Genomic DNA, 13,007 nt, shown 5'->3' on the forward strand with positions numbered 1-13,007 from the left:
TAAGCAATGGGAGTTACTTTGGGTTTCTGAGAAGAATGACATGATCAGATCACTTGAGCAACAGACTAACAGATGAGAGAGCCGAGAAAGTAGAGGCAAGAAGACTATTTAGGAGACCCTTAGAACATTCAGGAAAACAGATAGGGTATGTTGGTAAATGCTTAACAACGGGTTTTCTTGAAAAGAAACTTTTATGTTAAATCTGCATGGTTAACATTTTCTCATCATTTTCTTAAATCTAGACATTCAACAAAATAATAGACCAAGCCTTGATTAGTAGGATTTGTCAGTTTCTCAGGTATAAATAGGCACATTGAAAATTCAAGCAGTATGAGCAGGCTCTAACACACTCCTGACAACAGAAGATAGAGACTTCAACTGAGATGTTCCCAATGAGGATGTAGAGCAAAGAACAAATGGGAGAGATACTGTTAAGATTACTCCATTAAAGTACTAATTCAATGTGACATCAAGAGTGACTCAAAAGTTGATCCTAGACCAGTAAAACAAAAGTTTCTGGCAGGTCCTGATAAGCTGAAGAGGTTTGAGTATGTACAGTTTGTCTTCTGAGTACCAGTCTAAGAAAAAAAGGAAAAAAAAGGCTTATCACTAGATTAGTGAATCATCTACAAAGTCATTGTGATCTGAGTTAGTGGAAGGAGTACCTGAATTGATGAAATCACAGAGCTCTTAAACTATATGGAAGCAGAATTTATAGGATCTGACAGATTATCATTAGGAAATAAAGAACCAAGAAGAATCAAATATGATTTAGAGATTTTAAGCCTGAGTGACTTGGGATGGAAAATGGTGGTGACATAAATAGAAATTGAAGTTGGGAGAAGGACAAAGCTTTGTTGGGGGTTGGGGATGGAAAAGATTAATATGGTAAATATCTAACTTTGCAGTATTGGCAATACTAAGTGGCATTTATATAATGCTTTAAGATTTACCAAGCTTACATATGATAATAACCTTCAAGTTAATTTCCTTCATTTGCCTCAGGTACCACCTTTTCAGTGAAACAAACATTCTCTGATCCCCACAAACAGAATGCAAACTTATAAATGTTCTTTTTTTATCTATGTATCCACAATACCTAGCAAAGTGCTTTATACTCAGTAAGAATTTAATAAATGTTTAATTATATTAACTCATCTGATCCTCATACTATACCTATAAAGTAAACAGAAACATTTGTGGGTATTATCTTCATATTATGGGAGGAAACTGAACATCAGAAAGTTTTAAAAATTGAAACAAGATCACACAGTATCACAATCAGAAGATGAATTCAGGTCTTACCTGACTTCCAATTCAGTATTCTTTCCATTAAAACAAGATTTCCTCTCAAAAGCCATAAAAGTGGAAATATTCAAAAAGTAATGGAAATAAGAGGTTAGAATAATAAAAGAAGTTCAACCTGAAGATATGCATTATGAAGTTTTCTGCATGGGAATAACAGAAATCACAGGGGCAAATGAGATAAAAAGAAGAGTAAAAAAAGAGGTCTATGGCTAATGCCTTGAAAGATACCTTAAAAAGAAAGATGATGAGGAATAAGGAAAATATAAGAAGTTGTCAGAGAAGCAGAAGCATAGGAATGCAGCACTAGAAAATTCAAGGGACAAAAGTATGCCAAGAATAATTGGAAGCTTGTGCCTTTATATAACTTAAAACCTGTGTAAGTATAATCCTTTTCCATGTTATCATTTCTGAAATTTATTACATACTTTGCTGCCTTCTTAAGTATTAAAATAAACACAAACTGACCTTTTTCCCCCAACAATTCAAGTTCATTATGAACAGTATTGCATTATGCTGTAAAAGAATGATAACCTCAAGGTCTACTAAGGTATGTGGGGTCTCAAACTAAAAGTTATCTGCTTATACTTAGGTTATTTGATATTTAGTTGTCAATGTATGTCTCTCCTATGTACCCATTTTCTTTAATCAGCTAATTCTAATATTCAAATGGCTACTAAGTTGGACAAATTTAGAACTTTATGAGACAGTCACTCAGAGATTTCATACTCTTATGAGTAAAGTATATTCACTTCAGTTAAGTCATAGACTTTGTGACATCAATTTTAGGTACTCTGAGGACTTTTTTCTTCCTGGCTGTCAACTGTGTTCTAGAAAATTGAGACTGCTAGAGAAATTAGGTGTTACTATATATTAAAACTTCACCTCATGAAAAAATTGGTAAATAAAAAGTTGCATAAACTAAAACATGCTTTTTTATCCTTAAAAGAAAGATCACACTAACATAAAAGTTCTTAAGTGAGTATACCAAAGGAAGGAAGTTCACAGTTAGTGTTCCAACCACATTCTATCTAGGCCCCACAACTACTAAAATATATTTCAGGTCCAATGTGAAGAAACAGCGATAAGGTTTAAACTACAATTATGTTTCCTTCTATTTTTGAGTTCAAGTCTTATCCTGAATTTGCCTCAATTCAAACATGTGCAATACTTTCCCCTGAGCATAGAGCACTACTTCTCAAAAGGCAGTGTCAAACCTGAAAGTTATGGCCACTGGAAGGAAGTCCTCAAAGTATAAATTTTTCAACCCTCTCTCCTACATAGTGTTTTTCCATAATCTATTATGTTGGTTTATAGAAAGGTGTAGCTTTGTTATGATTTTTAAAAATTATTCTTTCTTAACATATTTCTTGAAAGCTTGGTATCCATGAGTCACTGAAAGCTTCCCCCTCCCCCCCCATTTTTTTTTTTTTTTTGCCAAATAAGACTATAAAACATGACTTCTCCCAGAGAAAGGGATATAGATTCATTCTCTAAAGAGAGAAACTACAAGTTCAAAGACAAGATTCTGTGATTCCTTTAGTATTAACATTCTCATTTAATGAAAATTACAATTTTTTAGTAGTCATAATAATTACTTAATCATGGCCATATATACTAAGCACTGCAACCTTTTTAAGGATAATTCTATGAAGTATATACTACTCATTTATATTCTCTGATAAGTTTTTGAAAGAATTTTCATATAGTGGAAAACAATTTAGATCTGGAGTCAACCAACCATGGGTCAGAACTGTGTCTCTAACATGTACCAGCTGTGTGAATATGGACAAGTTACTTTTACCCATTTATCTTAAGTTCCTTATATTTAAGTGGTAATGATATCTATATGGCCTACTCTGTGAGATTGTGAAGATCAAATGAGATACCCTACAAATGATACTTTGCAAATCTTCAAAAACTAAGTAAGTGTTTGCACTAATTATTACCATAAATGTGAACTGCAAGCCTGTTCACAATCATCTTCTTTTGAAGAGTAAGAATGTACTACTATTAAATATATTTTTACATTCCTTCTTCAGTTCTTACCACAACAATCACAGGACTTAAACATTTAAGTTGAATATAATTAGAAGAAATTTCTAGTTGTTTTAATTAATTTGTGTTAAATAGGCTGCACAGTGATAATACATTTTCTTAGAAATATTATCTTTTGGTATGTGTATATAGACGTGTATGTGTATGTTCTAATATTTTTTCTAGAGTTTTGGTGGCAAAACTGGAATTCAAACCTGGTAAATGCAAGAGCCATAAAGACAGATGCTGATACTTTGATATAGTTGGTGCTACCATATTTGCTTCCCACAAAGGAGCATGGTGGTAAAAGAGAAGCAGACTCAGAGGCAGAAAACCTGGATTTGGTTCCTAGGCTGACTACTTATTTACTGTGGGACTTCAAGGAAATTATACCATCTTCGTAGGTTCTCAGTGTCTGGGTCTGTAAAATAAACAGGCTGTTGTAACTCAGAGACAATATGTCAAACAGGACAAAGTGCTGGACTAGTTTTAATCTTGTCTCTGATACTTCCAAGCTGTGCGACTAGTGCCACATGCCTTCTTTCTATGTTTCGTATTACTAGGGATTAAAACAATATGACCATTTCTATATAAAACAAGACTACTTAACCAAAGATACTAATTCCTATTGCAATCTAATAAATCAATAACTCCTAGAAACAATATATATTATACTTCTTTAAGACAGGGACTTAATTTTCTTTGGATATTTTTTGAGTATACTGATAGTTTTTTCTCATGGCTTGCTTTTTTTCAGAGGATGGATGTTAATTTGCATACCTAATTAAAGAACCACAATCAACTTTTAAAGATCTTTGGTAAAGGGGGACCAAAGCAACTGAGTGAAAATCATTAGTAATGTTCAAACTCCATTTTAGGCAAGAGTTTTCCATTCTCCCTCATTAATTAACCTACCTTTCACCTAATAATAAAGTAGACTGCAAATAAGAGGAACAATAAAGTTTGAGTGACCTTCAGGAGATTTTCTAATTTTCTCCCTCTCAACTATGGTACAGAAAGTGCTATCAAGTAGTAGACTGAGCAAAAGCAGTCAGTAAGTGGCACCAATCATCTCCAAATTGAGATAATTAACTCTCTACAAAGACTCATGGTCTAATTCAATAGTTCTCCGCAAAGATGAAAGTTAAACTGCAGTGAACTACTTTGCATTTCCAAAATTCTTAGATGAGTTTTGGAAGGATTACTTAAAAATACTTTTTAAGTCATATCTACAAAGAAAAACAAAATATGTTTTATGCATTCAACTTCAATATTAAATAAACAAATGCAGTATAGAACAACAACAAAAAAAGATCATACTTCAACTTTTAGATTGGTCATGGTATTAGAATGGTTTTCCCCAAAATTTTATTCTAATTCATCAGAGATCTGCTTCCTTTATCTTTGTCTTTAAAACAATTTTTAATAAGTGGAATGATTGAGAAAAAATAAATACAGATTTTTCAGTTCTTGTAAAGCACTTTGTAAAAATATGTAGTTATCTCAATAGGACCGAGGCAACATTTCTAGTTATAGATTCTTATGCCCCTAAACAACTTTGTGATAGGGGAAACTTTGTAACCTGGACCACTTCCTGCCATGGAGAAATTAATGAAGTAGAAATCAATGTTATCCAGACTTTTTAAAAGTGCTTTGAAACTCTAAATGATAACATAGGACTACAAAAAGGACTATCTTAAGTAAACTAAATGTTTATTGACTGACAGATGACAATGTGAGATTAACAATACCTGTATGTATAACTTCAGTTAACACAGAAAAATGAAGAACTTTAAAACTTTAACTAAAAAACTAAGAATTAAGATACTGAGCCCCAGGAGAAAAAGAGCTACCTGGAAAATCTCCAAAAGTTCAAGAATGGGTAAATGCCAAGGAGCAAAATAATAATTTTTACTGAATGCTATAGGTATTAAGGAAAGGAAAACACTCAAGGAAAAACTAAAATGTCAGGTTTTAATCGTGTCATACAAAGTAACCCTATGAGTTTAGCTTTTAGCTACATAAAGTATGGTTAGAGTGTTTTTTCTCTTTCACTAGAAGAGGAAGAAGAGAAGAGAAGAGAAGAGAAGAGAAGAGAAGAGAAGAGAAGAGAAGAGAAGAGAAGAGAAGAGAAGAGAAGAGAAGAGAAGAGAAGAGAAGAGAAGAGAAGAGAAGAAGAGAGGAGAGGAGAGAATGAGCACTCTAGCTGGTCAGAACCTGAGTTCAAATTCTACCCCTGACACTTTCTACTACTGTGACCTTTGGCTAGTCAATTAGGTACTTCAGCTCTTCAATTTTCTCACCTGCACAATAAAAGATCTTTGAGGTCTCTTCCAATTCTAAATTTATTGTCCTAAGAAGCTCTGCAAATAATTCTAGACATATTAAGCAAACCTGTGTGCAGCAAAGTCCTTAAGTCTTTGTCCACCTGCCCTCATAGAGCTTCCTTACAGTCTAATACAGGGGTCCTCAAACTTTTTAAATAGGGGGCCAATTCACTGTTCCTCAGACTGTTGGAGGGCCCGTCTATAGTAAAAACAAAACCTCTGTTTTGTGGGCCTTTAAATAAAGCAACTTCATAGCCCTGGGTGAGGGGGATAAATGTCCTCAGCTGCTGCATCTGGCCCGCAGGCCATAGTTTGAGGACCCCAACAGGAGTGTAAGTACACAGATATTAATGATACCCCATAATGCATTAGTCATTCATTACAGAGGTTCAAAATAAAATAATTACCTGAAATTCCAAGGTGAAAAAAATTCTCACAAAGATACCATCAGAGAAGGTTTTGTGGGGGAATTAGCATTTAAGCTGGATGGGTAAAGCTTGATAAGGTTAAATTTTTTTTTTTAATTTAAAAAATGAATAGGAAATTCAAAGGTGAAAATGAGAGAGAACATACTTTGCAAAGTGAATGGCGTAAAGAAAAAGAAAAAAAAAAGCAGAGTAATTCAAGGAGCAGAAAATATTACAATTTGACTCTAAGATGGTGCTAGTTTATGCTAGACTTCCACAAATTTTGAATGCTAAATCAAGTTTCATTTTTATTTGATAAGCAATAAGAAATACAGATCAATGGAGTGATTGGATTAGAAACAGACTTATGCAATAAGATTAGTCTAGATATGACATGATGGACAAAGCAACAATGAAATATATAATGCAGGAAAGGTATGACAGAAAGTGTAGGGGTTATAAAGTCTGAAGAACTCTTTTCTTTAGGTAAAAAAAGAGAAAGATTTTAGCTCAGTAGTTAAACTCAGCTTGTAATTTCCAAGTTTTGCAATTTCTATGGCAGAGGAGGCTCAGCACTTCTGGGCCCAGATCTATACCAATCAGACTAGGTGGGGACTGAGCTGCTTCATGCTGCACTAGGTTGGACCCTTGGGAACTCAGCACAGGCAGTGGGGGAGGCAGGAGTGTTAGTATGCTCAGAGAGCACCTATCAGAACTTGAGGGCACATAGTGCCTTTCAATTTTTTTTCCTCTACTGCACATAGTCACAAATATGCATGAAAAATGAAGTTATTAATAAAATCACATGAATGCTTGAATTCACAAAAGTTAAACATGCAAATGCTGATAGTTGACTATAATAAGTGCTTGTCACAGTATTTGACATACAGTAGGTATTATATAAATGTTAGTTATTATCACTCTAGCACCAATGAAAAGCTACATCATCTTACTACTTTTTACCTGCAGCCTATCTTCAGGAAAAAAAAAAAAAAACAGCAACTATATTTCAAATTTCAATCTACTTATAATTGCCTTGTAAATAACATCCCAGGAACCAAAAGCCATAGACAACTTTAAAAGGCAGATGACAGTGTACTGGATGGTGTTCTGTGCTTAATTAAGTAGGAAGACCTGTGTTCAAAAGTCCAACTTCTGACATTTACCATTGGCATATCACATCCAAGTCTATTTCCTCATCTGTAAAATGAGGATAACACCTGAAGTATCTACTGCTTCATGGGTTTGTGGTAAAGAACAAGTAAGGTAATTTATGTAAATTGTTTTGAAAACTTTTTAAAGGACTATGTAAGCATCAGTTATTATGAAGACTTATTATGAAATACCTTTTGTTAAAATTCTAATTAATGCAAAACAATGAGAAAAAAACAAAAAAGTCATAAGACAAGTTCAAAGAGCTAGAGCTGGAGTTCAAAAACAATTTTAAAAGTATCACTTGATCACATCCAATAGTTTCATATCAGTTTCATATCATATTAAATAGATTATTAACATATAATACAAAAAATGTTATGTTAAGAATATTCTGTATCTGTTCTTTAATATAATGGCAATAGGCCAAAATTTTTTAAAATAGTTTTAAATTTTGTTGCTGTTTTGCTAAGCAGATATATTAATAATTAAACATCGGTATGACTCTAGACATATGTAAATGATACACAATTAAATCTATACAATAAGTATAAATGTACATATTCTCTTTTACAAAGGAATTTGATTTAGTCAGCTTAAATTCCTAACAACTCTAACCTACTTCCCTATATGGGACAGAGAACAGAAACAAACAGCCCCATCTGCCAATTAAAAATAAGGAAGAAACTATTAATGGGCATCTGTTGCATTGTTTCAATCTAATGAGCAAAGACAAAAAAAAAAAAAAATGGCTCTTCTAATGTAAACCAAGTGATCTCACCCATTTTTGATTTGGTATTATTTAGTACTTTGATTTGTTAAAGGAGAGAAACGAAAGTTTTAAATGTACTCCAGTTCAACAATTTGGAGAGGTCAATAGGTAAATAAAAAGACTTCATCCTAAAATATCATTTTAAAATTAAGGCTTTGTTGTACATATTCTTTGACCCAGCAATACCACTACTAACTCTGTATCTCAAAGAGATTTAAAAAAAAAAAAGAAAAGTAAGAAAAAAAAGTATATTTACAAAAATATTTACAGCAGATTTTTTTAATGGTTCCAAAGAATTAGAATTGTGAAGGGCTATCCATCAAATGGGGAATAGCTAAATAAATTGCGGCATATGGTTGTGATGGAATACAATTGTGCTACAAGAAATGACAAGCAGAGTTTCAGGAAAAACCTGGAAAGACTTACATGAACTAATGCAAAGTGAAATGAGCAGAACCAGAAGATCTTTGTATATAGTAAGAAGCAACAGTGTACAATGATCAATTGTGAATAACTTAGCTATTTTCAGCAATACAATAATCCAAGGCAATTCCAAAGAACCTGTGATGAAAAATACTATCCACCTCCAGAGAAAGAACTGATGGAATCTGAATGCAGATGGGAAGTATAATTTTTTTAACTTTAATTTTTTTTTAGTCTGTTTCCTTTTAGTCTGTTTAGTCAATACAACTAATATGTAAGTGTTTTGCCTGACTGTACATGAATAACCTTCATTAAATTGCTTCCTTAATGAGGGGAAAGGGAAGGAAAGTGGGAGGAAATTTGTACTCAAAATTGTAAAAAAAAAAAAAAGGTTAAAACTGTTTTTACATGTAATTGGAAAAAATAAAACATTTTTTAAATTGAGGTTTTAAAAAATATATCTAGTAAAATTCAGGGAAGGATGCCACAAGGGTACAGGAATGGATATTTGTTCCTTATTAAATGTTCAAGTATAATTACTCCTATTCATTTTCCATTTTTATTCACATCTAATACAGTAACTTGAATGCCATAAGGTCTAACTTAAAGTAATTTTTTGTGGGAGAGTGTCAAGAAAGACCTTGCATAGAAGTTAAAATCTTATCATTCCTAGAAGGAAGGGATTCCAAAAGCTCCATATTCTTTATAGTTCTAATTGGGCAGTTAGATAGAGCAGATGGTACATAGTGCACTGGCTCTGTAAACAAGACAACCTGAATTCAAATTCGGTCTCAAACATTATAATAGTTGTGTGACTAGATAAATCACTTAACCCTTTGCCTCCATTTTTCCTTATCTATAAAAATGAGCTAGAGAAGAAAATGGCAAACCACTCCAGCATCTTTACAAAGACACAACTGAAAATGACTGAACAACACATGATTTTTGTCTCAAATTCCCTATCGTGTACTTTCTAGAGGCCCCAAGTTAGGATGCCAAAATGTACTATGCTTTCTAGAGTCCTAACACTGGGGTGCCAAAATATGCCATCCAGATTAGCTTTCTAGAGGATTTTGGGACCAGCCGGAGTCCTTGGTCTTAATGGAGGAGTGATGAGTCCCTTTATTTCAAGTTCTCTCTAAATACTTTAGTATAATTACATCACTACAGCACACTGAGTATATGCTAACTATAAGCACCCTGCTAGTAATATTTAAATGCCTCTTTTACTGTAAGTATCTCTGTTTCAAGTAGAACACAGGTTGTCACACACCCCCTGACTTCTCAGGAAGGCTGAGATGCCCCAATGGGAGATGGGAGCTGAACCAGACATTGGTAAATTTTTTCCTGATTCAACTTTTTCCAGATGTAATGAAGAATGCAATATTACCGAGGTAATATGTTGTTTATCTTTGATATAAAATATGAAAATGACAGTTTTTAAATCTTAGTATGAGTCCTGAATCACTATCCACCAAATTAAAATTTTAGTCTGAAAGAAATTTAACTTTAGAAAAAAAAAAAAACACAAGACTAAAAATAATTTGTCAAAATCATTTCATTTTTTAACAAAGTTTAAAAAATCTTTGTTCATATGTTCCTGCAGTTTGGAGATATACTGCCCTCCCCCTCCACTGATCTTCATCCAGCACAAAAGAAAAAAAAGTTAAGTAAAGCCAACTGATATAGGAATTATGTCTGATAGTACATGCAGTATACCATATCCATAAGTCAATCAATGAAAAGATATTTATTAAGTGCCATATATTTGCACAAGTAATAAGCCACACAGCTGAGATTAGAACCCAGTTCCTCAGACTCCAAATCCAGTGCCTTTCACTGCCCCACAATGTCCTAAAGTTCAATCATTTTAATGCACTTTAATTTTCTAACCTGAAACAATGGAGCACAAGGAATATGTAAAGAAAAAAGCACAGGTATGAATTCAACTAACCCTTTAAAATAGTAAATATTTCCCTGAACAAACTAAGTCAATTGAAGCAAACAAGAATATTTTAACTTTTAAAATTTAAATTTATCTAAATTCTATCTAACTTCCTAACTGGAAAAAGTAGCAGCCTGACCCACAGAGTTATCTTCCCTGTCCTAGTGAGAAAAGTCCTAAATGACTATGAATGCTCAGAAAAAAGTTCTGGATAGTAAACCAAGAAACCTAGATTCCTGATTTCTAGCTGGGCCAGCCAGGTTACTCAAACAAGGCACTTTACTCTCATTCTGTGTTTCCTCATTTATAAAATAAAGAGGTTGCATTGATATCTTAGGCTCCTTCCAACTGGGAAAAAAAAATCTATATTATGATTCTAAGTAGAGGTAGATTTCAATTACTTAATAAATATAAAAACAAAAATGAATAGCATGGGGTGAGGAGTTCAACAAAGGGAAACTACACTGATCTGGATTGTTTTCAAAACTATATGTCGACTACAAAAGGGTAGGAATAATTTTTCTTTTTACTTTTTTTTTTTAATCTCCCACATGATTTCTGGACACACAAAATTTAATAAGAGCTTGTTGTTTGACGCATATACTAAAAAATAAGTCACTCCCTGGTGTAAAGAAGCATAATGGAAGAAATCAAACACAAAAATAAACCCAAAGTTCTCAAGTAATTTAAAAAATAAAAATAAGATAATTGGGGGGGGGGGCAACTAGTGGGGAACAGGGGGCCATAGTGTGAGAAAAAACATCACATAGAAGATAATATCTGACCCCAGTCTTCAAGGAAGTTAGGGATTCAAAGAGGCAGAAGTGATCAAAAGATGTATTTTAGGTATGGGGGCCATCTGTGAGAAAACATATAATATGTATAAAAAGGAATAATGTGTATGATGAATGGTAGCATGGAGCCAAGATGTGAAGGGTTTTAAATGTCACAGACAAGTTTATGGTGTATATCATAACTGTCTGAGGGGAAGAGATGATTCTTTCTAAGGAATGATAGTTGTTTGGATCTCAATTTTATCAGGAAACCTGTGGCAGTCCTCCTTAGAAGTCTGACCAAAAACTTCCACAAATTGCATAAGTTTTTAGGAAATAGCAATAACTCAAGCAGTAGGAGGTGATCTTCTTTATCTGTTCTAACATAAACCTCTTGCCCACCATTAGTGCCAGTACTGTTATTAGAAACTCCATCAATTGCACTTACTTATATCTGTAATTGGTATGGTACTTTCTACTTGAAGGTTGCTAGTCTTACCATTCCCATTCCCATACCCACACTACCCTCTATCCATAGCCTGATTTCATAAAATTTCATGAAATCTAAATTTTTCTGCTGTTTCAAAAGAATTTTGTTACTTTCTGCCAGGTCATCCCTTCTTTCCTATACATCCCAAGGATCGCATGAGAGCTAATGAGAACAGACTCAATTTTATTCCTGCTTCTATCCTAAACTGTTACATAGAACTACTAGAAAGACTGAATAAATGTTAGCCTCCACAAAAGTTGTATTTCAATCATTTAGAAATAGATTTCTTTCGGAAACAAATATTAAAATTCTTTACAATGAAAAGTATTTTATGAAAATATTATTTTAAAAAGAAAATAAAAAGCAACATACATAACTTATAACTATATGAAACATTAAAATAAAAATAATGTAATAAAAAAGAACAAGAAAAAAAACAAAGACATTTAGTCTGAGGAGTTTGAGTAAAGCAATACATATGGATTCTGTTTCCTTCAACCCTAAAGCAGCTGAGGAAGCAATATGTTACTCAACTTATTTGTAAATTCCTTATTATCTATAGTCAAAAGCATATTTTCAACAAATTAAAAAGTGTTTTGCAGTTTTGAAATTGGTAACATTTTAAGACATTCACTCCTTTTAGTTTGTGTATCAGTTCCTACAAAACCCCTTATGGAAAACACATAAAGGATGGCATTTAAAATCTGCTTCCTCAGAAAAAAAAAAGCCCCACTAAAAACTGTCACAAAATGTACTTTTGTGACATACATGTCAAGAACCAGCAGCCCAAAGTTCCCTAAACTCTAAGAAGTACATATGAAAATTAGAAGGCTAATAAGCCAATTTAAAAAATAATATTTGACTTATAAATATGACAAAATAGTTATTTTTAAACATACATGTAAGAGAGAAAAACCATAAAGGTGAATGACTCAAATACATTCTCCCCAAAAGTACCTCTTTTGGTAGTTCCCAATTCAGCAACTCATAATGAAACAAGTTATAACTACTATGCTCATATATGCAAGAATGACATACTAAAGTTTTGAAGCTCACAGGTTAATTTGCTAGGAAAATCATGACAGTTTCTTATGCAGATACTTTTTTAATAAGAAAAATGAAAGTAATACCAACTCTGTACCCAGCATAAAATCAGCTTTGATTCTAATATGAAGTTTGCAATATGATTGCTACTTATCTTGTTACCTGAAAATATAATGGTTACCAGTGGCAAAATTACAAGGTCAGTTCCCAGCAAAACCAAAAAATAAATAAATAAAAACCCTTGTCAAATCAATTAGAAGTCACCAACTGAAGTAAATAACATGTTGTAATACATTTAGCAAATAATTATGAAAACCACAGAAAGATATACA

General features: G+C 33.0%; 1 protein-coding gene and 1 long non-coding RNA gene across 5 annotated transcripts in view; one reads left to right on the forward strand and one right to left on the reverse strand.

Annotated features, from left to right (window-relative positions):
* Window positions 1-4,372, forward strand: part of LOC116421844 — a 73,870-nt gene extending 69,498 nt beyond the window's left edge. For all 4 annotated transcript variants that reach the window (XR_004232402.1, XR_004232406.1, XR_004232405.1 and 1 more), the window contains one exon: window positions 4,100-4,372. This is a non-coding gene — a long non-coding RNA (uncharacterized LOC116421844). The remainder of the gene's footprint in view (window positions 1-4,099) is intronic.
* Window positions 1-13,007, reverse strand: part of RAB8B (RAB8B, member RAS oncogene family) — a 76,010-nt gene that overhangs the window by 60,179 nt on the left and 2,824 nt on the right. The window lies entirely within an intron of this gene.

The sequence above is a fragment of the Sarcophilus harrisii genome, chromosome 2 (genome assembly GCF_902635505.1).
Source record: "Sarcophilus harrisii chromosome 2, mSarHar1.11, whole genome shotgun sequence".
In the NCBI taxonomy this organism is placed as follows: Eukaryota; Metazoa; Chordata; class Mammalia; order Dasyuromorphia; family Dasyuridae; genus Sarcophilus; species Sarcophilus harrisii.